This window comes from Parasteatoda tepidariorum, chromosome 5, assembly GCF_043381705.1.
Source record: "Parasteatoda tepidariorum isolate YZ-2023 chromosome 5, CAS_Ptep_4.0, whole genome shotgun sequence".
In the NCBI taxonomy this organism is placed as follows: domain Eukaryota; kingdom Metazoa; phylum Arthropoda; class Arachnida; order Araneae; family Theridiidae; genus Parasteatoda; species Parasteatoda tepidariorum.
Genome location: NC_092208.1, coordinates 61,769,894 through 61,797,885, shown reverse-complemented (window position 1 = coordinate 61,797,885; position 27,992 = coordinate 61,769,894).

Genomic DNA, 27,992 nt, shown 5'->3' with positions numbered 1-27,992 from the left:
GGATATAGTTTTTCATTTAAGCAATAAAACGTATTCCATTTGATGAATTTGCATACACAGCAGAATTTTGTTTTAAATCTTCCCTTTAACGTAGTAATCCCTATTAGAAGCGATCATCATCTCTACACATCAGGGACATTTAATTAGTTAGTGTAAAATTCCAAATATAATGTCATTCAAATTCAATTGGATCAACCTCCACAGATAATTTTGGCCTGTAATATTTATAGCTCTAATGCTCTGCGATCCAAATGATTTATCTAATATGCTTAATTTGCATAATATGATGCTGTGATCAAAACTTTGTACTAAACGTTGGCGTTTTGACTCTCTTTTACGACAGTTGTTTGATGCAGAAATGAATAGAGTCAATTTCTCCTGTATCAGTTACGTGATATTACATTAAATTATAATATTCTGCATGTTGTTGTGGAAAATTTAAAGGAAAAACGGAGGACCACTGAAAAGAATGAGTGGTTGATAACTATTGAATGGGGCAATGAAGAATAGTTACAATTATATTAGCATTTTGATAACTGGTATGAAATGGAAATTAGAAAACGCACATAGAAAGTTAAAAACAATGGATACAATATATTATTATTTATTTTTTTCTATTTTACGAAATGAAATTAGCAGTCTGATTTAGAGCTGAGAGTTACAGTTTTTCAATAATTAAACAGCTTTTTTTAATTGAGCGAATTGCAAAGTCATTTTATAATTTTTATGATTACTAATTAACTGAAGAATATATATCTTACACATTAGTACCAAATTTACTCAATATTAATTCATACAGTGCGTACTTTTAAAATTATTTTAGCTTACAAAATGTCACCCTTTTGATGAATTATTTTCTTTTCTTGCCGTTTTGAAAATAGGAGAGTTAATGTGGACCTGGTGTGATAATTGGAATTTTTCTGAAATTAAAAGCCATTTTCTACAGAAAGCCTTTAACATAAGTTTGATTGGATTCGTACAGCATTTTACCAATGTCATTGCCATCGGTATCTCACACTTAATGTAAAAACACAAAATCAACTAAACTCGGAGTTTGTCCAACTTGTAGAACCAAGTAATCTCAGAGGGTGCGTTTTGTGATAAATCTGTGGATCAAGCAGACTGGGAAAGGTTGGCAGTGAGGCGGATGTATTCTCGTGGACTCCCTTTCTTTTGGCGCCGAGCATTATTTTGTTAAAAAATGCTTCCTTGCAGCTCTGCCATGAGTGGCAACGCATGTGGCTGAAGGAGAGTACCACTGGACTGTCATGGCGCAGAAGAGCAATATTAGTTTTGATGGTGTGACGTATTGGATGCAACTCCATATCATAACACCCTTAGAAGCGGCGTGCTGCTGTACAGCCTAGGTAGGATATACATTTACCTATTTTTGCCTCTAAGTGGAGTACAGTGACCAGACTTTTTGACGCTTATTGCAACTATATATTTCTACACATATTTCATTAGCAAATATTCTAAAAATATAAGCTTATATATCGTTAAACATGCATTCATAATAACAGAAAACTGTTTCAAAATATATGACAAAACAAAGCAGATCATACAGGCAAAAGAAAACATTTTAAAGCGTATTGTTAAATACATATTAACACACATCTACTAATACATAAACTTAAAATACATTCCTCAACACATATTTTTAGTGGAAAATTATTCGATGAAATGCAACAGAATTTTGTACAAAACAAATCATACTGAAGTATTATAAAACTCATAAAATTAAGTTTTTTTAAAACTTTTTTGAGACGGAATTTCTCTGCTACCAAATGGAACCCAGGTCGTCTTCAGTTATAAATTCAGATTTAATTTGGATGGTCGGGTACTGATGTGGGTGACTATCTTGTACAAGTGTAGATGCACCATGGTGACACACGATCTAATCTAATATTGATCCAAGGCACTACGGAGGCCTAGCGGTACGTTAGTGACATTCTTCAGGCAAATGTATTTTCTATCATTATATGGCTCCTAGGAGCCATTTTTCATCAAAAAAATGCTTGGCCACCCACAGCAAGGAAGCATGGCTCGACCACATTGTTGCTCTTCCAAGGTCTGCTCGATCCACAGATTTATCACCAAGCAAACATATCTGAGACCACTGCAAGTTGGACAGTCTCCAAGTCTAGTTGATTCAGTGGTATTATTGCAGCAAATGTGGAACAAGATGCCTCAAGACATCATAAGAGCCTTGTATGTAACTGCTGAAAAGTAACTACTTAATATGATTTCTAATTGCGACTTTAAACCATTTTTATTCCTTGTTTTTAATAATAAGTGAGCATATCATGTTTTGAATAAATATGCTTTTTTACACATTTTAGTGGTCAGTTTTGATTTTGATTTGTTCAATTACTTAAGTGTTCTTAACCGAAGAAAAGATTTTAAACTATTTGTGAAAACAATGTGGCGTGACTAACGTGGACATGTTACTATAAGCCGACTTTCCACGCACCTTAAAAATTTTTGCAGTATCAGTAAATGCGTGTCAATGCCAACTGAAACTTCTTTTTTTAAAATAACACTTTCGCGTTTAGAGGTCTGGTACGATACACTATTTTAAATTATAGTTATATTTTAGTCTAATTATAGTAATTATTATCTAATTACTACTATTATCACTATGATTAGTCTAATTATAGTAATATTTTTTTTTCTGAATAATATATAGTTGTGGTCAGAAAACGTATGAAAAGAACGAGGTTTGTTTCCCGTTCATTACCAATATTAATGTAATTAAACTAATGTAAAGTTATTAACACATCGCGCATTAATGTATTTATAATGTATCTAATCATCGGATCTTTGCGTTCTAGGACACAAACTTAATGGCAAGATGGGGTGACCTCAAATTTGCTAATTAATAATTGCAGACTATATTCTAAGTTACGAAATCAGGCACAGAAACGTACTTTCTCTGAATGAACATACATGTCTTTTGACAGATTCGGATTTCTGACTGCCAAAATATAGGGGCTTGCTACAATCTGGGAAATAAGGTCTCAATAGTTTGGTCAGGAGAGCGCTCTAAAAATTAAACCCCTTAATGTTAATTTTACTTTTTGCGTATTTCGCTGTTTTTCGAGAAATTAAGTTAATTGAAAAATTTTAACACGAAATTACGAAATTCCTTTATCCAAAGATAATTCCATGCAATAAATAACTTATAATAGATATTTTTTATTTTTTATTATTTTATTTCATTACAGTCGAAAAAATAATGAATTGTAAGGAACACAATTTTTGGGTCATTTTAGAGAATGTAATTTTACAAGGCACAATACCGAAACTTGAGCAAAATCGGTCGAATAGCTCCTGAGAAATCCAATTTTTAACATCTGACTTCTTTGAAACTCAATTTCTCAGGAACTAAGCAACCAATTTTGCTCAAATTTCTTATTTAGCCTTGTAATATAATACTCTATAAAATTATAAAGAAATTTGTATACCTTACAATTTTGGGTGTCAGAAATCCGAGTCTCTCAAAAAAAGTATGTTTATTCAGAGAAAGTATGTTTTGTGCCTGATTTAGTAATTTAAAATATCTTCCGGTCTTATTTATTAGCATATTTGAGGTCACTCCCTCAAGACATTAAGATTGAGTCCAAGAACGTGAAGGTTCAATCATTAGATCAAAAGTTATTCAGGGTGGTCCTTTTTTTTCCTGCACTATGCATGAAATCGCAAAGGGTTTCAAATTGACTGGGCTAAATCCCTTCCTTGAAATTAATACCACGTTCATTAATGTATTTTTTTAAAACCAAAAGCCATAACTGCCACATATAAACACATTTGAAGGGCTATTAAGACAACATCTGAGCGATGTTTAGAAAAAATCTAATATTATTAATTACAAATATTACATATAATTGCTTGCAGAGTTTTTAGTTCACTAGTGAAATCTGACTTACATGCCTAAAAAAAACTCTCCAGTCAACAGCTTCTGCCACACTTTAAGACTCATTTTTCTTTTGCTGTTTTCTCACGCGTATCTGTATACGACAGGAGCACATTTTTTCTATCTTATGTTCGAAGAAAGCGCGTGCCGTTCCGCGTCACAGTGTCTTGATGCCAATCTTAAGTCGTCCCGTATCTCTAACAGGGACCATCTGCACTACTATTTCTTTAGTAATTTTAGTTCTTCAAGCGATATGGCAAAAGATTTTCTTATCTCTATCTGAAAACATAAATTATTCATTTTTTTAAGGTTTTAAGCCATGTGTACTTGATAAAATATAATAGTAAGTAAACGCTCTAATCAAGTACCTTTTAAACAAAATATTTTAACCGATTTCATATTGTACAAGTCTTTGGGAAAATATTTGCATGGGGATTATACCGTAGTTGCTTTCCAGTAAAAATTCAAATATTATTAATGAATAAATAGAAGCTTTAAATTACTTTCCAGTTACGTATTTTGTTCTAAATAAGTTGTAATATGAACTATAATATTGAAAATCGAAATTTTCGGCAGCCGTTTGCATGTGAACCAAAAAAATATCAAATTAGTCGTCTGAGTATCGTATTTTTAGGGTTTAATTATCAGAATTACCAAAATATTTTTTTAACCAAAAATTTCATTGCCATACAGTAGGATAATTTTACCAGATTTTTTTCTACGTATAGTTAACTAATTTTCAATTGTAGAAAATGACTTTTTTTAAATCTAAATTGGAAGGCGGAATAAATATTTTTAGTAGCCCCTCGAAATTGAATATTAAGGAAGATTCCATTAGTAAATGTTTATTTTTTTTAATAATTCTTTCAACTGAATAACATTAACTGATAACTGCAAACTATTTAAAACACACGTAGATGAGAATAATTTTATTTTCATTTAGAAAATTTGAAATTTAATTTTGAGATTTTTTTGAAATTTTTTAAGGTAATAAAGAGAAAAAAATTGCAATTTTAATTTAATGAAAATATGTGCACATAATTTTAAGAAAGTGTAAAAGTATAGACACTTTTACTGAAAATAGCCAAATAAATACGTATCATAACATGCATTCGAAAATGCCCTGGATATCATTAACTTCGCAACTAAACTGACGATTTATCTATAATTATAAAGTCTTTTAAATTTTTCACTCAAGTAAAATATTATTCGGTGTATAGCAGACTACAAAAAATATTTTTAAGAGTAGAAATGTAAACATGCATTTTATTTGTATTCGTATTCATTTCAAAACTTGTATGTTTATTTATTTCCATATTTCCCATATCGAACAAGAAAAAAATTACTTGAAAAGTGAAATTATTTTTAAGTTGCTTTATGAAATATTGTTTTGTAACTTTCAAATTTTTGCTGAACTGGCTTTAAATAAATTTCTATTATAAACATTCTGTTTTGATAATAAATTTGGTTTAAAAAGACTTTATTGAAATGTCAAGAAAATTTCTACCTGTTTATTTAATTATTGCAAGATAACAATGTTCCAGAAAATATGCACACTCAAGTTTCCTAATAAATTATGAATAAATACATTCCTGAATTAAATATGCGACACGTCTAATAATTATTTGTCATTTATTAATGCATTACACGAAACTTTTAAATTAAGATGGGTAAGTTAGATATTCTTCTGCATAAATTTTCCTGCAGTTTTCAAGAAATTCATCTTTCTCGTCATGAATTCTAACACAAAGTATGAATTTAAATGAGAAAATTAATCTTACTAATAACTTTCATTTGAATGCAATAAGCAATTCTCGCTGTTTAGTTGAGCTCAAAAGACAATGAAAACGACACAATGGTAGCAATTCTTAATTCATATTTTGAAATTTTATTCTTCATCCTTCACTATAGAAATATTAAAATTAGAATCGGATGTGAATTCCTTGAGTTGAATATAAAACTAAATAACAGTAAATTGTTCGCATTGGAGTATTAGTTAAAATAATTAGAAAATTATTTATTTTCGGGTTTATAAATAATTCATAAAGTAAATTAACATCGGTATTATTAAAATAGAATTCTTCATCAATAAACGAATAAAAGAAAATTTTTCGTATTCTTCAATTTGTTTACAATGTAAGCAATTGTTGTTTTTGAAATGATTTTCATTAGAAAAAGATTGTTGCTCCCATTAGTTAAAGAAGAATAAATTTTATTTTGTAACGGACGTTGAACATCCGATCTAATTTTGAGTTTACGACTACTTTTGGTGAACTCTGTGGTCTTGTAATTTTGAGCCCAATGTAAAAGATAACGGAACCCTGGATCAAGTATTGAAAGAAATTTGCATTCGTTGAGAACTTTTCGGCTATATATATACATATTGTAAGTCTAAAACAAGGTCAAAAGAGAGGTATCAAATCAAAAGTCCAAGAACAACAGAATATTTATTTACTTACATATCTAAGTATTTTATGTACGTACTTTGCCGAAAAACAGTACACATTTACTGTGTTAACAGCATTGTATTCGCCGTTAGCATTATTTTTTCTGACCAATTTATTTCATTTGTAAATCGCATTTGTATTATCTAACTAGCATGCATTTGACATTTTATTTAAATTCCTTCATTGAACCCGAAGATAGCCTGAAAGTACCATCCATCAAAAACTCTTTCGGTAATCAAAACCTCTACTTAAGTATTAGTCTTTAATTGGTAATAACTGTGAAGGTTAAAGGAATGCACGAGGAATAATATTAATTATAGAATTATCTGAAAGTATGAGAAGAAATGTTTAAACATGCTTCGATAGTTAACCGCATTAGCCAAAAATGCAGTGAAAGCCAACGGAGGTATAAGTGCAGAATATATTTCCAATCTTTCAGGAATTTCTTCCTGACCAACAGAAGGCGCTGTAATCACTCACAATAATTCTGTTTATGCATCACTTCTGAGGCCATCAAGCAACGGGTTGGTATAGAAAGGGTAATGGTTAGCCAAACAAATATCACGCTAACATATAATTTGTTTCAAATGCTTACAATTATTAAGTATGAGCTGCGATGGCTCAGGGTATAAATCGTTCTCCTTCCAATGAGGCGAACCAGGTTCGAATCCCAGTCGATACAAATTCCGCATCCAACTTGCACCAACCACAGTGCTGACGTCAAATATCNTTCAAAAAAGCCAATTCAACGATATTTCCAGTTCTCTCTTTTTTCTCTTGCCATACTCAGAGTAACCTACATATTCTGAATACTTTTGGTGGCGCAAACTAATTGGAGTTAGTGTTTGCCGCAACACAAGTATTGAAAGAAATTTGCATTCGTTGAGAACTTTTTGATAATACAAGCCCATATTTGCGTTACATGAAGTGGAAAACCACAAAAACCTACAACTGTTAGCGTGAAGGCACGGGGACTCTACGCCATGATCCGTCTTCCTCTGAGGATATATATATATAAAGAGCAAGAAGCTAATTTTTTTGTTGTTTATCGCTGATGTGTAGCATTTGTATCCAATATTTTTTTAAAGGCAAAAATATAAACTTTTTTAAAATTACACCGATGTTATTCAGAAACTCGCATCTCCGTTTCTAAGGAATGGAACCTAATCAAACTTTAAGTATGAAATGAAGCAGCCAAAATTCCTAAAAAAGCATTATTTTTTTATTTGTTGTTCTATTACAAGGTCAAGCAAGAGATAGCAAATCAAAAGTCCGAGAACAACAGAATATTTATTTATTTACATAAGTATTTAATATACATACTTTGCCTAAAAACAGTACATATGCTGAGTTAACAGCATTGCACTATCTGTTGGCATTATTTTTTCAAACTATTTATTTCAGATGTAAATCTTCTTTGGATTATCTAGCTGGCATATATTTGACATTTTATTTGAATTTATTTATCGAACCCGAAGATAGCCTTTAAGTACTATCTTCTTTTGGTGATCAAAACCTCTACTTAAGTATTAGTCTTTAATTGGTAATAAAGGTAAAGGTTAAAGGAATGCACAGGGAATAATATTAACTATAGAAGTTTCTGAAAGTATGAGAAAAAATATATAAACATACTTCGATAGTTAACCGCATTAGCCAAAAATGCAGGGAAAAGTTAAGGGAGGTATCAGGGCAGAATATATTTTCAATCTTTTAGGAATTCCTCCCTAACCAACAGAGAGCGCTGTAATCACTTCTGTTACGATCAGGCAACGGATTGCTATAGAGAGGCTAATGGTTAGCCTAACAAATATCACGCTGACATAACATTTGTTTTAAATGTTTACAATTATTAAGTATGACCATTTTTTCACTACATCATTATATAATAAACCATTCTGCAATTAAGAACTCTTTATTTTATTTTAGAATATTGTTTTATTGGTGTAATCAACAACTCAACAAAAAATAACATGAATACGAATATCAATATTTAAAAAAAAAATCCATAAATCTTAAGAAGGAAACTTGAGTTACAGAAATTCCTTTCTCCTCTATCATGCACGGAATGCATCGCTTAGTATAATAACAGTGAGCACATTTCTTTTCCATCACAATCAATATTTCACCCTTTTCTATCAACGTTCCTGACGAACATCCCAGAAAAAAGAATAAAATCACAACGATCCAGAAGACCATCCAAGACAACACCGAATTTTTTTATTCAACGCAAAAAGTCTTCCGTATGCTCTTAACTTTGGTTATCTAGCTTCCGGTGGTTAAGTAGAACCCCCACTAGAGTACCGGCCTTTAATTCATGATAGCGGCGTTGAAGGTTCGAGGACTGCATACTGAGTGGAATGTTGCTATAAAAGCAGAAGGTCCTGCTGGTCTGGAAAGAAGAATAATGTAATTAGGAAGAACGTAAAAATGCTACGACATTACTTTTACTACCTTTTCCCCTCTTCCCTTTTAAGCGAGAAGTGAAAAAGCTCCGCAAAACCGGGATTGAAATCGAAGATTTTGCAGATGGGGTTTATATACTCTTAGATGCCGAAAGTGATTTGAATTTGAAATAGGATTTAACTGTCCGCCTGCTGAGATGAATCATAAAATGGGAATTCGAAGTGGTAGCCGGACAAACAAACGGGATTTATGGTAGATATTTTATGCACACTTTTGTTTGGATAAGAAATTAAAAAGTAGTTTTGAAATGGAGTGTTGAGATTTGCTTATTCTTTAAGTTCTCTACTTGTTCTCTTTTTTAATATATATATATTTTTTAAAAGAGGTAAAACTTATTTGACAAGTAAAAACCATATTGTATTGTAAACAGAAAATATGTAAGTCATATTCAAAATTTTTAACGTCTCCTCTGCCTTGCTGGTATATTCATATAGTTACAATTCTAACAACGATATGGAATAAATTGCAAACAGCACAATTCATAGTTTAAGTAAAAATAAAATAAAAAATTTATTTCTTTTTCTTTATTCATTTAGTTAAAATTAAGTACTCTCATGGCATTGGATATCACATGACTAACAGGATATGAACTACAATGCCTACCATGTGGTTTTATAATGTACGAGATTTAAGATAATAAAAATAAATAATACATATAATTAAAATGTCACCTACAAGAAACCGATTATTGAAAAATGTAAGGAAAAAATACATTTTTCATTTTTTAAAGTTTTAGAATAATTACATATGTTTTAATGCTGATCTAATACCTGACATTGAAAATGTTCATTAATTGTTGATAATATAAAACATTTGATGTATTTTTTAAAAAAAAAAATGTTTTTTTCATTTTTCGTTCAGCCTAACATGTTTTTTTTTAACTTTTATATTTATTTTCAATTATTCTTTTGCTCAATGGAGATTTTCAGAAAACCCTGTGTATTTTTTGAAGGAGTTTAAAGATTCGGAAATGTGTAATAGAGACAAAAATCAATATCATAATTCACGACATAGTACTAATATTGTAATTATAATTTTCGCAAATATTGAAATAGTATTTTTTACCCTGCATAAAATTTTAAATTTACTCTTAGTTAATAGTTCAGCATATCATTTGACAAATCAATATTGCAATCAAAAAGATTACGTCATTAAAGCGTCAATTTTATAATGTTTTCTGCAAATGATTTAATATGGTAGGCGACTTAGGTTGGTTGTGACATTATCGTCTCTCCAAACTGAATTGAATTTGGAACATAATTCAACTCTTATCCAAATTAGACTAATCATAACTGCTGAATCATAATTGTTGAATCACAATTGATGAAATCAAAGTAGTAAGTGACCAAATAAACTGAATTGTTTGTCCTCTTGCCAGTGTATTCTTAGAAGTGCAATACTACTAGCGCAATCATGTGTCTACTAAATCAGCCAAGTTTTCTTGTGTGAACTATTATCTCATACTAGATCTAAATTGCTCAAATCCAAGGGTTGGCCCAACATAGGCTTTTAAAAGTTTTCGGCAGCGAGAGGTATCGGAATCAAGACAAAATTTGCATGTACTTTTTTTAAATGAAACAAGTATACAAACTCTGTTTAATTCTGCATTTAAGAGCATAAAAATGAAAGAAATGGTGATAAAAATTTATAAATCTTCATCACTGGATATGTGAATAAATAACGTCAATGAGATATTTTATTTGTACTTCTTTTCGATCCCTCTTTTTTTATTTGCCTGTATACCATTGCAAATTTAGAACTTTATCTGATAAATTTTGGGCAGCTGCAAAAAAAGAAACTTAAAGGTCTTGGGCTTGAATCGAAATCTTTTGGGCAGGGGTTCCTAAAAGTGGATCAATATATGACAGTTATTTTAATATTTTTTAACACAATACCTTAATATAACATTTATCGTTGTACTTGTTGATTTGCTTCAAAGATAAGGTAATTTAAAAATCCTCTCTACAGGTGACAGTCAAGCTCTAAATAATTATTATGTTTAATATCTACATTTGCCTATTAACTTGTCTTTAATAAATACTTAAATTGTGTATCTTATAATTTCATTAGTTATAAAAATTTTAAAGAAATAAATAATTGATTTTCAAAATGTATTATTCAATAAAATTATTTAACTCTTTGCTGTTATTGAATTATGTCGAAACGAATTTAACATAAATACATAGATTAAATTTTTCCCTACACTGTAAAAATAAAAATTATTGTTTAGTTGCCACTGTTTTTTGTGCTGAGATAAAATAAATACATTTTTAAGTATAGAACTATAAATATCGTCCAAACAGTTTTATTAAACTGGCAAAGTGACAATTGTTTGGAAGAATTAGTGTGAATATATTACTAAAAATGTGCTTGTATTTTAGGTGAAAAAGTTTTTGCAAGCAAGCCAATAATTTATTCTAATGAGTATGAAAATATGTATTGCTAGTAAAAAAACAAAATAAAAAAAAATGAAAAATTTAAAAATAAATATATAATGGCGAATAAAAAATTTGAACGTGCATTGTAAAACAAATTATTTTATCTCAACACTAAAAATAGTGGTAACTGTATACCAAAATGTTTTACTGAGTAGAATATGAAGAATTAAGTATTTCAGTTGCATGAAGAAAAATATTTAAATATGTTTGCGTAAAAAAGCTAAATTAAATTAAAAATAGTCAAAAATGTTTAAATGGCTAAAACATTAGTGTAAATAAAACCTTTTTATTTGCCAGCAAAGATAGTTTACTCTCCATTCCTTAAAAAAAATACGACTAAAATCATAGAAATAAAAAAAAGTATTTACTTAAAAAGCAATAAAAAATGCTTTTTTAAAAATTAAACTTTACTCTTTTGTCAATACCAGTAAAAGGCAGAAAAAATGGCACAGATTTGAATCCTCTGAAAGTGGTGGAAACAAAAATTAATCTGCATAAAGCTTTCGCTCACAGCCCTTAGTTATAAATATTGCAAATTTCTACTGAAAAGGAATAAATTTTACGTTTTGAAAAAGGCTTTTTAAACCTTCGTAATAATGAAGCACTCTATAAAAAAGATGCCTTTCATTAAAGTAAATTCTAACTTTAAAAAAGACAGTAAAGTTCAGGGTTGTTCTTTTTTACTCCGCGATATTTGTCATGCTCTTTAATATTTATATGCAAGTTCTGTTTCTCCTTATTTTCACATCGCTGCTACCATATCATTTCCCCATAAAAAGAAAATGTTTTCCCTCGGAATAAAAGATTTTTGTTTTAATTCAAGAGTCGACAATAATTTTGCTTTCCTTTGCAAAGATACAAATTCAGATTTTCTCAAAACTTGCGGCACGTTCTTTATAAAAAAGGCCGCAAAACATGTTTTTTTCTCGAGAGTCGAGAATAAAATCTTTCTTATTCTCGGAAAAAATGTTTTGGTTACTAAAGCAGGACTGTTTGTTTGAGTAGGTTGTAACAGATATTTTTTATCGGTTCCCGAAGTAACATTTTCTTCTTGAATTTTGTTATTTGCGGAAAGCATATTTTTTTTCCCATTTCGGAATTTCAATTTATTAATTCTCGAGCCTATTCTTAATAAAAGAAAAAAATTCTACTGATTTCACCACTTTATTACGCTTTTGTGATAAAATTTTTGTTACAACTGTATTATTTTAATAGAGATCCAACAATTAAAGCTTTTACCCATTGGCAAAATGGGTTTTGTTTAGGGTTTGCTGGAGTAAGCATCTTATTTGGACGTCATCACACTTTTCAACTGCGATCAAAAGTAATAGTAAACAGTGCGCATGCGTCGACATTGCATGCGTTGCTATGGCGACCGCTGCTGTTTGATAAATTTTTTAGAATTATTTTTTTCACTTTTAATTTTGTTATGCATTAAGTTGGTGAGTTTATTTTTGAGACAGGGGACCAGAGAGATCCAATAAATACTTTTTGAATTGTGAATAAAAGAGAATTTCATCATTTCATCATTTAAACGATAATTTTGTTTTTATGTTTTAATTAAGAATCAGAAATTCTAACTTGCAGTTCAAACAGGATAGTTTTCAATACTAATTCAGGTGTATATCACAAATAAAGAGGATCCCAAACTGATTGATACGGTCCCAAAGGTTAGAATCGTAGCAAGAAAAAGAAAATGCCAAGGCCTAAACATACCGAGACTTAAAAAACCAAAGCCAAAGAACATAGACTTGAACACCTTAAGCGTTACACACAAACTGAAAAACGAAAAGATTCCGTTCGCAAACGTAAGTATGAAGCCAGTTCCTTACAAAAGTACCTAAGTGGTTGACCGGATTGAACCTTACCGAAGAGCGAAAGGTGACTCTCTGAACCCATTTCATGCAAATACGAGAACTGGGTGTTGATCACCAACACCCAGTTCTCGTTTTCACGCAATATAAATGATTCATTCACTATTCATGTAAAATTGAAAAAAAAAGCCTATCTTTCAAATCCCATTTCATGTATGAACTTGTGAATCCGAAACGGGTGTATGATGCAGCCTACAATCTTCTTCAAACACCATCGTACCAATCCGAAAATGTTAATATTGATCTCCGTTGGCTGGTCAATGTCTGTTCAATCATCAAAAAAATTTACACAAAATGTGTCTGAGCTGCATTTAAAAATAAGTCTGCGAAATTATGCAATGAGCAGTTCAGGATTACCAGTTAAAGATATCTAAGATGTGTGTTGTTACATATGGCTTTATTGGAGATATTAATTCATATACAATGTTCAGCTTTCAGTGGACATAAACAAGGAGTAAAAAAAAATTACATTAACAAACAAAGAAAACACATGAGAAAAGCATATTAACACAAAAAGAACACAAAGATAAAATTAAAGTAAGAAAAAAATATATATATACAGTGAAGAATGAGGAGTAGTTTTTACAGAGAGTTCATGTGATCTCTGGCATCCCAGTAAAGTTTACAGAGATCACCCTGCTCTTGAGATTGTTTGTCCAGTAAAGAGCATACAAGAAAGTGGTCTCAGTTCATGGTTCCCGAATTGCAGACTCGGCACTCACTAGATGGAAGGATACCTATTCTGTTGAAGTGCTCTGACGAGCGGTCATGACCTGTTGAGAGTCTGAAGTTTGCCACAGCCTTCTTACGTGGACTGTGACAAAATTTCTTCCAACTGATTTGGATGTTAGCCCAGGGTTTTCCGGTGGATTTTACTGCTTGGTTGCGAGATATCTAAGATGAAAACTCACTAAAGCTGCTTTTCCAAAAAAATTAGACAGCAATCATTTTGCCAATGAGTAAACTGTGATCGCCTTTCAGTGATCACAATATTTTATATTTTTACTTTTTTTCGAAAATTGTAGCATATTCTTTATAAAACGAGCAGCAAAACATGTTTTATCTTGAGTACCGAGAATAAAATGTTTCTTATTCTGTAAAAAAAAATTTTGGTTATTAGGACAGGATGGTCTGTTAAACAAGGTTATAACCGATATTTTTATCTGTTCCGATAGTAACATTTTATTTCTGGATTTAGTTAATTGAGTAAAGTAAACCTGAAAATTTTAATTTTCAGTTAGTACCCAGTGACCAAATAGACTATAATAACTCAGTAGCCATTTTTTTTCTTTACAAATCGTTGACCGATATCGATAAGTCCTTTATATTCAATAACCAATTTTTGCAAGCTTTTTTTTTTGTTTGAAATATATTATGTAGATTAAGAAAAATCATACTAGAAATAATCTAAGGCTATAAAAACTTAATTCATCAGTAAAATTAATATAAATATGCGACAAAATTTAGTTAAACATTCAGTTTTTTTATGTACATTGCAAATGAACTCTCCTTCCTAATGAATCTTTCTATCACAAATTGAATTCTGTAGGATCAAAATTCTGAAGGGAGCCATTGGACATTATAACGAAAATTCTGATCCAACAACAAAAGCGTTGATAGAAAATTACATAAAATAACTCTGAAGGATTAAAATTCTGAAGGGAGCCATTGGACATTATAATGAAAATTCTGATCCAACAACAAAAGCGTTGATAGAAAATTACATAAAATAACAGCTTGACTTCTCGCAATGTGAAACACTAAAAGTAGATAATTTTCTCGATTACATTTCAACGGGAAAATATGTCCGTTACAGTTGTATTCCCTATTATATTTCTTTTAAATACGAAAAAAAAAGAATCAATAGAAAGAAAAAGCTACTTATAAAATATTCGAGACCGAAATTGTTATTCGGTAACAGATACTAATAACAAGTATTTATGACAAATTTTACATTTTATCAAATGTCAAATCACATACTGGTTATTTTTTAACTTCTTTTTTATTATTATATTTTTTTATAATTTTTTATTACATTTTTTATTATTTATTATTATTTTTTTATTATATTTTTCATTAAATTTTTTATTATTTATTATTATTTTTTTTATTATATTTTTCATTATATTTTTTATTATATTTTTTATTACTGTGGAATTAAAATTTAACTGTTTACAAATAAATTTTTTCCAACAATTTAATTAACAATTCTATTGTATATTTACTGTTATATATTTAATTTTTTACAATTCCTCATCAATATTAAAGCCTAATTTTGAAATATTTTAGTAATAAAAACAAAACTCTAAACACAGTGTTTTTTAAACAGTTGTAGCAGGTATTTATAACAGATTTATAGTAAAGATATTGATTTGTATCTTAAGAAATGCAAAAACCCATTTCGGATATATTTTTAACTTTATTTTTTTATTTTATTATTTTGAGTAGAATTTGTGTTTTCCTCTTCTTTAAAATTGAAACTGCATATAAGCTGTTTAGCATATTTACTTTTACGATTCTTTGTCTCTATTAAAGTGTAAGAATCAACTTTTTACTGGTAGAATAATTAACACCCAAAGTTTTATTCGAAATAAAAAATATTTATAACAGATATTTAGAACATATTTTGTTCAGAACAATTAACATCCAAAGTGTTATTCGAAATAAATAATAACTTTAACAGATATATGGAGCATATTTAATTTTGAATGTCAGCAAATGTAGAAACCTATTCTGGTTATATTTCTAACTCAATTTAATTTTTAAATTTTCTTTTCTTTTAAATGTTTTCTGCTACTTCAAAAAATAGATTTTCATTATTTTTCTTGCTTTTCTACTTTTATAATTATTTATGGAATAATTATCAAATACTTCAAATCCGCTATTTTTGGTTTTAAAAAGAGCGCTTACTTTACTTCAAGAAGCTTTCAAGCGAAATCCTCATGAAAGCAAAACAGAGCAAATAGTGAAAACTTAGTGTTTATATTCCACTTTTAATGAGTATAACTGCTTTAGAAAAAAGTAATTCTAAGAATTCTTGACAAAAGAATTTAATTTAAAGTAATTTAAATTTTCAAAGAGATTTTTTTTGTTATGCCCATCGTTTCTTTTTCTCTCTGTTAAAAAATCTCTTATGAATATTCATTAATAATGAATTCGTTAAGCAAGCGGCATATAAATAGAATTATTAATTTAACTATAAAATGACAAAATTGAAACTTTAAGTAGTTTTTTTTTTCAAAACCACTAAAAATACTCTTTAAAAGAAAATTGTATTAAAAAGTATTAAAAGTTAAATCTGTTCATAACTCTAATTACATTAGAATAAAATTCCTATTCCTATAAAATTCATATTTCTATAGTTTTGAAGATCAAAAGATTTCATTAAACGTGAATTAAATACACATGTAATAATGAAATGAAGAGTTTGTGACTGTGTCTATCTGTATCTCTTAGAACTCCAGCACAGTTTGTTCTATAGCTCTAAGATTCGGACAGTGGTCGAAAAGGGCAATTTTAGCCCCCCCCCCTCTTAAAATTCATAAACTTCAATTATATCGTTCAGGAGAGACATTTACAAAAATAGAACTTTCTTATTGGCTTAGAGATAGTGTCAGTAATATAAACGGAGCAGCAGACGTTTTTGAAGATAGCGTCAGTGATGTTTGCTTGCTTATAGCTAATTTTTATTCGTTGTGTCAGGAAACCTTGGTGGTCATCGTGAGTGCATAGATCGACAACGTCTTAAATTTAAAATTTCTTAAGTAATCTGAAATCACGTGTTCATATTGTAATGATGCTTTTAAAACGTGTTTCCATAAAATTAAATATATTAAAATCAATCGTATTTCAAAAAAAAAAAAATTATGAACTAGAAAGCAAACATATTGGAGAAATATAGCAAATCGCTTAGGAGAAATATAAAAAAATTCTAATCGTAATTTTGATGGTTTGAACTTCTATAAACGTGTTTTGCTTGTTCAGTACTAATTTATTGATAAGTTTAATTTCTTTTCACCGCGTATGGAGAATATGTTTAGCTTTTCTAAATTTCTTAATTGTTATTTACCTTTCTCCAGTTGCATTTACTTTTCGAACACATACTTGCTTTTCAATAAAATTTTCATTAAATTTTTTTTTTAATCCGATTTTGGATTAGTCATCAAACTAAACTGGAATATTCAATATTGATAATAATCTAAATTTCAGTGCGTGCTATGTTAAGTCCTTTCTGTGAATAAGAATATTCTTTGGTTGGAGGAACATGAAGTTGAAACTCAGTCACTACTAGCTCTATATTATTTGCCTTAACTGAAAATGTAGTTGCTCTAAAAGCTATTCAGAGAAATCTCGTATGTAAAACCATTGTGTTTTAACTTAATTCTATTGTAGAAACTTTCAGTTCAAAATTACTCTAATAAAGGACGCGTTAATTCTAATCACCAGCTAGCTATTGGCAACCGAATATTCAGGCCTATCGAGTTCGATATTATTTACTTCAACCGAAAATGTAGATGGTCTAGGCTGTTAAAGAAATCTCTTATGTAAAACCATCGTGTTTAGCCTCAATTCTATTGTAGAAACTGTCAGTTCGAAATCATTTTAATAACGGATGCGAAAATTCCACTCAGTAGCTAGCTACTTGCAACCGAATCTTTAAGCCTATCGAATTAAATAGCAAGGTTAAGACTCCAGTATTACAGTGGTTAACTTGAAAATAACAGATAGAGCTGCAATTCACAGATGGTATATGTGATATGTGCCTTACTATAATGACTTTTAATGATATGTGAACTTACTTTTAATGATGTACTTTAAACATGTGGGCATGAGCTATGGTGGCTCAGGGGATAGAGAGTTCGCCCTCCAATGAGCTGAACGAGATTTGAATCCCAGCAATGGCTGGTCGATACAAATTTCACACCCGGCTCGCACCAATCACAGTGCTGATGTAAAATATCATCAGTGGTAGACAGATCATGAGTTAGAGTTCCCTTTCTGTCAGGCTAACAGTGAAGTTTTTCTGTTTTTTCTCTCCATGTAGCGCTGGTTAGGGTAAGTTCCATCAAAATGTCCTCCACGAAGGCAAATTTCTCCCTATATATCATACGAGTGTTTCCTTGTTCTCCAGATTGGGTTTTAAATTACAAGGCTACAGATTTGAACATTAGTAGTGGTAAACCTAAAATTTGGTCGGTTGTACAACGACGGTAATAAAATAAAACATGTGGAAATACTTTTAACGATATTGAAACCATTGATACTTTACGGAGACCTTATTTTAAGTTAATATTGTTTTGACTTTGCAATAAATACGTTCCCATTTTTCAGTTTCTACTTTCGTTTATGGTTTTGGATACCAAAAGGTTCTCATTGATTAGGTTTATAAAATTTTAAAAATTGTTCTTATTTTCAAATTGATTATTTTGTCAAAATAATGGTGAGCAAAAAATTTAGTCTAGTTACTACCTTTATAACTAAAATTTCATGTTTTGTCCTAATATCTTATAACGATAACTCTACAAAGAAAAGGAGTTTAGGATCTTTAAGGACTTGTCATTAGGAATTTAATAATTTTAAAAATTCATAATATCAATCAAATAACAATTTGCTAATCGAAGGTAATTTTAATGTGCAGCAGATTTTTTTAGCATGTTTGACTGCAAGGCAACATAATAATTAAAATACAAATATCTCGAACTTCTATTCGTACATTTGCTTAGTACGGTCGAATTTTTGTGTCATTTGTTATGAATTTTTCAGAGAAAAAAATTTCACTTTGATGGTACATTTTTTCACAACAATAACACTATTTTTACAGCATTTACAGCTTAACCACAGCTTCCAGAATCTGTAATGTCATTGACGTTTGGTTGAGTAACTGCACTGGCTCTGAAATCAAATTCTTATTTAATTCATCCGCGTTTTACACGTAGTTTTAATTTTTCTAAACAGGGTATATTTTTCTTTGTCAGGGAAATACTCTTTAAACAGTTAGAAAAAAGTCACATTTATTAAAAGCCATATTTATTAGTATAATTAAATAAAACAAAAATTTTATGATTACTGATACACAAATAATTTAATTTTTTGTATTTTATTTTTATTTATCTTTAAAAACGTAAGTTCTAAATCGAATTTTTAAAAGAAAAGAAGAAAAAAATGCATAAAAATGAATATTTTTGTCAAACATCTTCGCTAATTTCTTTAATTGAATATTCTTTTAGTTACATTGCTTAGTATCATTAATAATCCAGTCCGCGCGTAAAATTAATTTAAATTCCTTTGAAAAAATTACAAAATAACAAACAAAAGCCTTCTTTTTATCAAATATATTTCTAAGTTTCACACAAATGAATAAAGCGTTAACATAAATAGTTCCTAAGTGCGGTATTAAATATTCATTTTGATCTTCCTGTTAAAAAGTAATATATTTTTATTAAATATTCAAAGCCTGAACATCATCGTGCAAACAAAAAATATTTCTAAAAAACCATTCATAAAGTATAAAATGCGTTTAAATTAAGAAACATTATTCACGCAATTTTTTTCCTTCTACAAAAATTAAGCATAGAGCATTCATATCAATCTAATACTTATTTAAGCACGAACTTATATTTTTAGAATTTCACGAAATACCATGACTGCCTAGGTAATGACCAAATCATAAATCCTTTAGGAATTATTAATTTTATTTAAGACTGCTTGACACAAAGTGTCATTTCAGCCTTCTACTAGAACATCTCATAGTGATCCATTATTTTCTAAACCGAAAATGCAACTTAATTTATTTCTCTTAAATCGAGTTATAAAAACGCTCATAAATTTTAAACATGCTCTAAGTGGCTTATAGTATTAAAATAAAATAATGACCGAAAAAGCGAAAGATACGAGACCCAATTAATTATTACGTCTTTTGAAAACGAAACGTGCTTAACATATTTATTCTCAGTTATTGATCTTAAGTTATAATCGGGGAGTAATTTCAAAGCGCGACATAACTGTTTTTTTTTTCTTTTTTTAGTAAAAAAACATTGTTTTCTGGAATATTTATGCAAAATGCGATATAATGTATGTTTGTGGTTATTACCAACAAATCTTGTCTTAGCGTGAGCTTAACTTTTTACGATCGTTTTTTTTTAATGAACTTTCTCTTCAAAAATGCATATTTGCTGATTTTAAAATAATGAGTTAGTGTAAAACTAAATACTTTTGATTTATTCGTTCTAATTATAAATCTTAAAAGGAAAAAAATGAGATTATTAGATAATTAGGGAGAAATGAACAATTGTATTTTTAAACATAATATCAGAAATTTTATTTCAGGAAACTTAGTTTTTAATCTTCAAAAAGAAATGGTAAAAGTCAATTTACTGCAACTGGGTGCCACACAAGTTACGGAAGTACAGAAAAAATAATTATTAAATCTAGCTGTGCAGTGCAATATACATTAGAAAAGAAAAATTTGCTTAAAAAAGAATTACTTTTTTTTTAACTTCAAATATTATTAATTCAAAATTAGTTACAAAATGCGACAAAAGGTGGCACTGTTAAACCAAGGAAAAATTGCGATGGCATGTCTTCGGATTATCCTCAGGGATGTTTCCCAGACCGTCGCCAATAGCCCATTGTGCAGCTCTAGTGCGACGTAAATGAACTACAACAACAACAACAATAAACCAAGGAAACAACGTTTCAAAATAAAAAAGCATTTGCAGCAAAGGGGTTGTGCAATCCTTAGAGCCATGCAAATAATTTGATTGGAATAGACTGCATGTGTCTCAGCATGTGAAATCATTGTTTCTGCCACGTAGTTTGAGAGTACGCGCCATCTGGTGACATACTTTAACTAATTTTTAAAATTTGGTGCGAATTAAAACTTGTTTCTAAAGAAGAACGCAGTAAACCGTGAGTTTTTTTAATTTTTTTATTTCCTCCTGTTTTTCTTTACATGATGCCATAGATCATGCTTGGCATATCGATAATGTTTTATGCTGTACACTGCACAAATATCTGTATATTGTACATAAGAAAATCAGATTTTCCACCGAAAAAAGAAACTGTTTAAATAAAAATACAGATGTTTTCTGTTTTCAACAGTTATCCGCACACAGGAAAAAATTCCCGCTCTTTTTACGAACTTTCTCGGCAGATTTGACTGTGTAACGCTGCTTTGTAAACAAAACCGTTTTCCTGTGTTGTTTATCCTAATCATAAACGGATTAATATAATCAGTTAAAACTCTAGATTTTACCATTAGGTTTTACTTACCGAATGATGACTTCTCCTTTTTCATAAAACTATTTTATGATTATTTCCTATACTTCCTCTTATTTTTCAACAATTATTTTATGGATCTGAGGATAATCTATATTATATAAAACGCTAATACGTACGTATGTATGTATGTATCAATAAAACCGATGATATTTCTTTTCTCACGCTGGCAACAGTTTTCATTTTTAATTGATTGGATCCGGTGCGCAAGAGCACGTAGTGAGCAACCAGATAACAATAACCAGAGTGAGCATTATCAGGTTGTTCAATTCAGATTCATGCACTAAAAACATGACAATATTTAATTTAAACTCAATTAGGAATTAATTAATTAATTGAAGTGAGAATGCTTTAAAAGGCCGCTCTTGGATTGATATTTTTCTACTGGGAGCTACCTAAACGTCTAAAAAACGTTTAAGTGTTTGTATTGAATGCATTGAATTTTTTTTATATTTCGCGTTTATTTATGCATTGAATTTTCACGCTTTAAAATGCAGAATATTAGTGAAGCAATATTTGATAATTTATTTTGCTAATATGTTTCTTATTTAGCTAATGTTTTGATTTTTTCACCATGTACAATCTAAATAGCTAATATACTTTTTTAAAAGCCAATAAGAACATTGGTAGAATTCTTCTACATAAGTACAATACTATGTCTTTGATGATAAAATACTATGTCTCTGATGATAATATATTATGTCTTTGTGCTAGAACATTGTGTTCATTGGCGAGCGAGCGCAGCGAGCCATGGTTCACGGCGTGAACCACATAGGATTGCGTAGCAATTCTCGGAGGTTGGCGAACGTCAGCGAGCAGGGGGCGGAGCCTCCTAGTATAAATGAAATTGTGTTCCGGTTTATTGCCAAATTAATATAGTTCTCTAGAATTAATTTTTGGTAAGTTAATTCGCTGAATATTCTTATACAGGAGGGCCACTATAGTTTTAGGACATTTTTTCCTAAATATTATTTTAATAAGTAAAATTTTTACGATAAAAGCAAATTTTTCTTTATATTGAGACACACTATTTTCGGAAGTTAAGAGGACAAATCGCTCACCTCCCAAATAGAGGACTTAAGTTCGAATCTCAGCTTCCATTGGGCATTCGATTCCTGCTTTCGTCTCGCACAGACTACAATGCTAATATAATTATTTTATATAATTTCTTTTTAATATAACGGAGTTTGTTTGTTAAAATAATGGAGTTTTTTGATAAAATAACAGTACTTCTTCTTTAAAACATACGTCTATTTTTAAAAAACAGTATTTTTCTGTGAAATAAACGGTTTTAAGCTTACTTACCGGAATACAGTCCTTTATCGTAAGTTTAACAGATTTTTTTCGCCCCTCAATTTTGTTAATTAATACAAGTTGAAACCTTATTTGAATTTGTACTATTTAAATTATTTCTTGAGAAAACAATAGATTCCGAACAATATAAAGAATTTGTTTAGTCATATTAATTTCTAACATAACCTAATCCAGTTTTGGAATTTTTCTGAAATTAAAGGAATTAAATAAAATAAGATTTACAAATAAATACTCATTTTTTTCTTTTTAGAATATTGAATAAAACATATTGAATTAATTAAAAAAAATCTACAGATTATTAACTTTTTTTTTATTCTGAATCATAATAACGCTATTCGAGTAAAAACCATGTTTTGCATTTATATTCAGCATAGAGAAATAACTAAACATTGTTTTAAAATAAGTTTTAGTTGAATTCAATTAAAAATCGGTTAATGCAGTAAAAATACATAAGATATTCCATGAAATATTTGTCCCGCGATGGACTGATCGTTAAGACACGGTTCCCAGCAGATCACCGTAGTCAAGCATCACTGACTGCGGTCAGTGTGCCAGTGGGTGACCACTTGGATCAGTTTGCGTAGGGACCGAGGGTGTGCGGTATTGGTCCTCGTTAAATTGTTCTACCGTAAAGTGTTTGACTTTGCGTGCAGGTCGTTGGGCTACCGAAGCAGGGATGCCATCCCCTCTGCGGAGGATCAAAATTGTGATGGCATGTCTTCGGATCATCCTCAGGGATGTTTCCCAGACCGTCGCCAGTAGCCCATTGCGCAGCTGTAGCGCGACGTAAATGATCAAATCAAATCATGAAAAATGTATTGTTTCTTCAAGAAGTACCTTACAGTAGAACGAACAGAAAAATTGTGACAACCAAACAAACAACCTTATGTCTAGAGGTATTCTTTCTTGAACCTCTAGTGATTCCCTATGCCTTTTTTACGGGGAATCACAAACCAGAATTGCTTAAGGAATGGAAAGTGGTAAATCGAACAAGTTTTTATTGAACTGAACTGGATTCATAAAATAATTCATAAATTTTCACTTATAAATTTACGCGAAAATTTACATATAATCTTACAATTACCTTGATCTTTCCTTTTAACATTGAAATCATACCAATTTACTATTCCAACGATGTCTTGCGATCCAAGTTTTTGCAGTGCATGACATTATTAGTATACATAAATAATGTTTGTTTAGATTTTAGTTTTGAAGTTTTTAACTTTATCTTTGGTAATACTTTTCTGCCAAGGTGCAATTATTAACATGACAAAACCCCCAAATACTCAAACTCCTTCCATTCACATGACAAAAAAAAAACAAAAAAAAGGCAATGCACACAGCTTATTAATATTCTTTAGCGAGGTAACACTTAAAGGTAAAATGTAATACTAATACAAAAAAAGAGAGTGTAATTATCAAGAGGAAATATAGTCCACCCAAAAATTATCAAATATCCACTCCAAACTCTAAAATTTCTTTGGTCACCAGATATAAAGTCTTATTTTGTTAGAATAAATAAAAGAAAACCTTTGGGATAGTGAATGAATGGGTTTAAATAAAATGTAGCCAGCCACAAGGACCAAAGAGAAAATAAACTCACTTTTCATAAAAAATCAATTGCTGAAAGCATCATTCAGAGTTTTGGGTACCGCCTATTCTGTGGCATCCGTTGTCGAATGTTCTATGAAGTACCACAATCGTTTGAGTCAGGGATAGAAACCTTTGGAAGAAAGTTGATGGATTTTACGACTGCGGCATGTTCCCTACAGTTTTGCTCTTGCTGTTTGTCCTCCATTTATGAGTCTTGAAAAGACCACGACTTCAATTTTTTTTTTTTTTGTCTTTGAATCCTTCTGTGTCGCTCAGTAGATAGCTTTGAATCTTTTTCCATCTCTATTTGATGTTATTGAAGTTTTCTTTTGCCGCTCTTCTAAGGCTTCTTTTTTCTGTTGCGTCATGGGCGATATTATGTTTACGATTTTTGGAAGGATTCATTTTATGAAGATATTTCGCGAATTCTTTTTATCCGGAATGAAAAAATAGTTGTTTTTGAATTCTGTTTGCGAAAGGAATATCTTTATCAACTACGGATTGTATTTTTTTCTCAACATATCTCAAAAATGTAAAACGTACGAAAACCAAAGAGTATTCGATGTATTGGAAAAGTTTTAAAACAAAATATTGATTCTTAACAAAACTTCATAGGAACTAGTGCTTTCAAGATGTTTACTGTCACAACCATTTTTTAATTAACCATAGATTTTTATTATAGTTACCAAAAAAATTGGAGGAAATACGCGAGAATCAATTGAAATGGAATTCAGAAGAATATTCATGAGAAATTCAATAGTTTTACAGTTAAAAAAAGGACGCGAAAACTCACATTTTTCATGGCTTTCAGACATTAAGCTTTCAGCAGCGCTGAAAGTCTTGAGCAGTGAAGGGCGCTTTATAAGATTCGTATTCAAACCAGTAAAACTCGATCGATGCAAAAATGCAAACTGATTAAATTTCAAACTCTTAGTACGAGAAGTTGAGTCCCAACCGACGTCGTGATATGCGGACACTTTATCCTACACGTCAAATGCACTTACTTACTATTATGTGACTATGTTACTGCTACGTATATTACTTATTGTATACTGCGTATTACTACGTTACTACGCTTCAATTGTCACTTAATTACAAATAACGATTCATTGAAACTTTTAAAAAGGACATTTTTTAGAGAATTTTTCAAAGAAAAACGGTATTTTCTGTATCTCTATCAATGAAAATTACTGTTGTACCCTTAAACAAGAACTTACGTAATGTGACAGGGATTTCTGTTTTTCTTAACGTATTTTTTTCCAGGGTATACTTTCGCGATTAAACAAAGTTTACAAAACACATAAATATTTATGCCTTAACACAATTTCACGAGTATTAACCACAACTGTTTTTAGTATTCAGGGCAGTTTTCTTTTGAGAAAAATGTCGAGAAATGAGAATTCTCCAAATTAATTTGCTATTTTTTTTTCTAATGCCCACCTGTGTTAACATCTGTCAATTCAGGTATTTACAGGGCGATTTTGTTGGCCCCTCTTTCAGGGGCACCATATTAGGTGGGCCAACGTCGCTCCCGCAGTGAGAACAGATAGTACAGAGAAGGAAAGAACATCAATGCCTTGCCCGAGATTCGAACCCAGAACCCTTCTGATGCAATGCTAAAAATAAAAAGCACCGGAAAAAATATGGGATATTTATTACATGAAATTTACAATTAAAAAAAAATTAGGTTGCTTAGTTTGAATACAACGGTCTTAATGCACAAAAAAATCACTGAAGAAACACGGAAAATTTATAATCAGAGTTTTTAAAATAAAAAAAGCAATAACAAGTCGTGTTATTCTGTTTATTGTTTCCTTCGTATTTCTATTGATGATATTTAAATAAAGCTTATTCTGGTATGTTTAAATATTTATATTCCCAATAAAACTTAGAATTCTCTTAAAAAAGTTTTCATGTAATAATTCCTTTATAATGAATAGTCAAACATTAATCTATTATGTTATCAAATATATTCTTATAATCAGATTGCATTTCTGAAATAGAAAAGCTTTACAATATACTATAATTGTTGCAACTTTTGTCCGTATTTTTATACAAATTTCATGTCTTATCAACAGTAGAGGTTCAAGTATCTAATTTAAGTTTTTTTGTTTGAAAAGCTAAGAATAAGTTAGATAAACTAGCATGCTTAGTTGAAACGCAACGGACTTAAACATCACAAAAAATCACAAAACATCAATGATGTTCTTTAAATAAATAAAATAAAATGTTATCATAAATTGTGCTTTTTTTCCTTCCTGTTAAAATCCTGTTAACTTATTGCTTCCTCCCTGTTAGAATCGATGATATTTTGGGAAAGTATTTAATGACATATACTATGCGACATTATGGTACTTTTAGTATGTACCCACATGTGCTTTTACATTTTCTAAAAAACTTTGAATTTAAAAATATTCTCAACTAATAATTCCTTTATGATGAATAGCTAATCATTTATCCAAAATGTTATGAAGCACATTCTTATTATTATGACACATTCATTCATTTTTGACACAAGTAAAAAAGCTTTAGGAAATTTTTTTAATCGATGTAACTTCTGTACGTAATTCTTCTCAAATCCATTTTTTTCTTCTTTTTTTTAATGACGGGCACTTGGGGGTTGTCCCAATGGCCACAGGAGTGCTAGAACTGCTACTCTCTTCTCGTTACCCAGTGGGCACTGTGGCGAAGCCACGGCGATGGAGCAGTGTCGCCCACGTCACATAACCCCAAACCCGTTTACAGGGTGGGTCACATTCACACAATCACACACAAAGAAGAAAAGACGTAGAACACAGAGAGAAAGAAACACCCATGCCCTGACAGAATTCGAACCCGCAACCAGCACCTCCGCAGTCAGGCACGATAACCGCTAGGCCACCAGGTCGGCTCAAATTCAATATGTTTGTTATGAATTTGATAAGACACCCAAATGTCTTTCTATAACAGCTATTTGGGTGTCTTAACGTAGATTTTTGATTACAAAAGGAATAAAAAACAGGATTTCTGCAACTAATCATGCCATAAATCGTAAAGTTATCAGGAAAACAAACAACGTCAGATTTCGTTGGAAAAATGTGTGAAACTTACGGTGCTTAGTTTGAACACAACGGGCTTTATTATACGGAAAATAGTGAAAATCACGAAACATCTATAAACAACGTTCCTTAAAAAAGAAAATAAAAAATCATAAATCGTGTTTTTCTCTTTTTGTTTCCTTTTTGTCACAATAAATTATATTTTATGAAAGTACATAACAGTATACACTATGTGACGCAAAGGTATTTTGGTCATATGTTTTCAATACTTATATTTTTCAATAAACTATTTCTTATATTTTCAATAAAATTTTTAAAAAACAAATTCTCATCTAATAATTGCTTTATGATGAATAGCCAATCATTAATCTAACATGCTATCAAACATATTCTTATTATCAGGATGCATTCATTCATTTTTGAAACAAGTAGAAAAGCTTTAAGAAATCCTCTAATCGATGCAACTTTTGTATACAACAGTCTTTTGTTAAAACTTCTCATATTATATTTTATCATAAGTGATCGTTTATCATTTCTCATATTCCTTTAAAAAGCTCCCTTGGATGGCATTTTAATTTAATGGCACTCATTTTTCCATTTATTTTGATATATAATTCGCTTTCATTTTTCCA